This window comes from Squalius cephalus, assembly GCF_949319135.1.
Source record: "Squalius cephalus genome assembly, chromosome: 6".
NCBI lineage: Eukaryota > Metazoa > Chordata > Actinopteri > Cypriniformes > Leuciscidae > Squalius > Squalius cephalus.
In genome coordinates this window covers 32,685,768-32,689,009 of record NC_137127.1, presented here as the reverse complement: position 1 = coordinate 32,689,009, position 3,242 = coordinate 32,685,768, and positions in this window count along the sequence as shown.

Sequence of the window (3,242 nt, the reverse complement as noted above, 5' to 3'; positions counted from 1 at the left end):
CAGTATATTTTGATTCCCTAGGTAATGAAAGCATATATCCTGAAATCCCTCTGAGTTTTTATTTTCATCTTGTGTGTAAACAAAATGAAAAAATAAATTTTCACCTGGCTTTATCATATGTTCAGATCTATCTACCGAAAATATATGCAAAATCGTGCATATTTAATGAGATAATGCCTAATTTGCATAATTAAACATACAAATTTCTAAAACTTGTAATACATTTTTTTTATATACTTGTGAAAGTAATCAACTGAGGAAGTTTCATGGTGATATCTATTATTTTAAAATGTTACCCTATTCACCTGTAGTGTCTCGCCTTAAAAAGAACAGAATATTTTTTCAACCTTAGTAAAATTATTTTATTTTATATTATACACTTTTAAAGGTATGTTTTCCAACTTTTGTTAGTGTGAGATTGGTATGCAAAGGAGGGGTCAGAGCTCAGACGGAGAGGGGGCGCGGACACAGACACACGCGTGCACCATTCTGAGTGCTCTGGTGAGCTCATACAGGAAAGGAGTGTTTTTGTTTTACCACTTTTAATAATTCATTGATTTTAAAAGCATTATTACAACTTTAAAACATTTTTAAACTTTTAGGATTATAATTTCAGCCCCTGATATCTTGATCACTGAAGTCAGAGACCGTCCGACTTACAAACATGTATACAAACATATATTGTGTAAGCATTCTATTATATACTTTTTAGTAAGATATATTGTGTAAGCATTTCATTATATACTTTTAAAAAGAACAGAATATTTTTTTCAACCTTAGTTAAATTGCTTTAGATTATGTATATTATATAAAGGATGGAATGTTTATGTAAATTTTTTTTCTAAAACTAAAACAATTGGTTTTAGTAGGCTTTTTTATTTTATATTATTTTATTCATCTAAAATAATTGGCTACAATTTATATTTTACTTTAAAAAGGATGTGAAGTTTTTGTGTGGCATACGCTTCACAGTTTCACAGTGACCGAACAGCACATGTTCAGATGTCAGTGCCCGATGCTCTGGAATGCAAAGGTGGGACGGGGATGCCGAAGGCATCTGTGACACATGTCCTATATAACACACACATACATCCGTACAACATGACACCATATAACCCTTCTTTACACACACACATATGACACAAAGCTTGTTGTCTGTCACACACACACACACATCCGTATAACATGACACCGGCAAAACAACATCTGTTTTATTTCCTTCCGTCAAAACTATCCTTCAAAACTATGATTTAGGACTAACTAGGTTTAAAACGGATTAAACTTATCCGGCAAAAACATATGTTCTATTCAAATAGGGCAATACTAACTGTCATACAACATGATCGATGCGTGGGAGAGGTCAATAGGTTAATCCCATAACCCCATTCGGGAAGTTCAACCCATCAATCATAAAAGGTCACAGGAAGTTCAACCTGTCACAAAGGTCAAAGGTCAAAGTCATTAATCATTTTGACATAAGCCCCCCTATAAGTACTACTCATCAGCAGACTTGCGATGGCCAGAGTTAATGCAATCTATTGTGAAACAAGAATGCTGTGAAACTCCTATTGATGAACTGGACTGGTCTGATAGATGTGGGATGCTTAAACGCAATCCTGTAACTGCTGCCAGAATGTTTGACCATCGATTTCATTGTTTTCTAAGAGATGTGATCATGTCGCCAGCCCAGCCAATCGGAAAAATTATAGATTATTTCTATCGAATCGAATTTCAGCAACGTGGATCCCCTCATACACATTGTCTCTTTTGGGTTGAAAATGCACCACAAGTGGATAGAGATGACGATGATGAAGTTGTATCTTTTGTTGATAAATATGTCACTTGTGAAATGCCACCTGAACAGGAGGAAGAAATGCATGAAATTGTGAGCACTGTCCAACAACACAGCAAAAGACATTCAAAAACATGTAAAAAGAAAGGAACTGTCTGTCGGTTCAACTTCCCACGTCCACCAAGCAAAAATACTTTCATTACAAGAAGCAGCAAGAGTGATAAAGATGAAAAAGAAACAGATGATGAAAACAATGAAGATAAATGCAAAAAGACAAACAACTGCCAACAAATATCAAAAGAGCTAGCTGAAACTATAATGAAAAGAGTGAGAGAATGTTTATTGAATAGTGATGCTGACTTTGACTCAGTTGACTCTATGTTTGAATCTATTGGTATAAATCAAGAGACATTTGAAATGGCTTACAATAAAATGACAAAGAAAACAAGCGTTGTGTTGAAAAGGAAGCCAAATGATGTATGGGTGAATCAATATAACCCAGATCTTTTACGATGCTGGAATGCAAACATGGACATACAGTTTGTTGTTGATGCTTACTCATGTATAGTATATATCATTTCGTATATTTCTAAAGCTGAGAGAGAAATGGGATTGTTGTTGGCTAATGCTCAAAAAGAAGCACACAAGCAAGGTAATATGGATGCTAAACAGGCTTTAAGAAAACTAGGAAGTGTGTTTTTACATAATCGAGAGGTCTCAGCTCAAGAGAGTGTGTATCGACTGACTAACATGAAACTAAAAGAAGGATCAAGGAAAGTGGTGTTTATTCCAACTGGTAGTAATCAAATTAGAATGAGTTTGCCCTTAAACACCATACATAAAAAAGCTGAATGTGCAGGAGATGATGGTGATGGCATATGGATGAAAAGCATCTCGGACAGATACAGAGCCCGTCCACATACAGATGAATTCAATGGAATGTGTTTAGCAACCTTTGCATCAGAATACAGAGTTTTGACTGCATCTGAAAAATGTTCAGACAGAGTAAGACTGGAAAATGACATGGGATTTGTGAGAAAAAGAACTCGTACAGAGTCTGCCATTGTTCGATATGCTCGTTTTTCACCCACTAAAAATTCAGAAAATTATTATCAAAGTATTTTAGAATTGTTTTTGCCTCATTTTGTGCGAGATCAATTGAAACCAACAAATTTCACTACACATAAGGATTTTTATGAGACTGGATTTGTAACAATTTCAAATGGTGAGCTTGAATCAGTGAAAATGATAGTGGAAACTAACATGGGAAAATTTGAGAAAGAAGCAGACACAATACAAAGAGCTCAAGATGATTTAGAACAACATGGACCAATGGAAGATGCTTGGGCCCAAATCTGTCCAGAAGCAGAACTTGAACGTCTCGAATGTCTGGAGAGTAAGAAATACCAAATAGAAGCAGAAGAAGGTGATGATATCATTCCTGATCTAT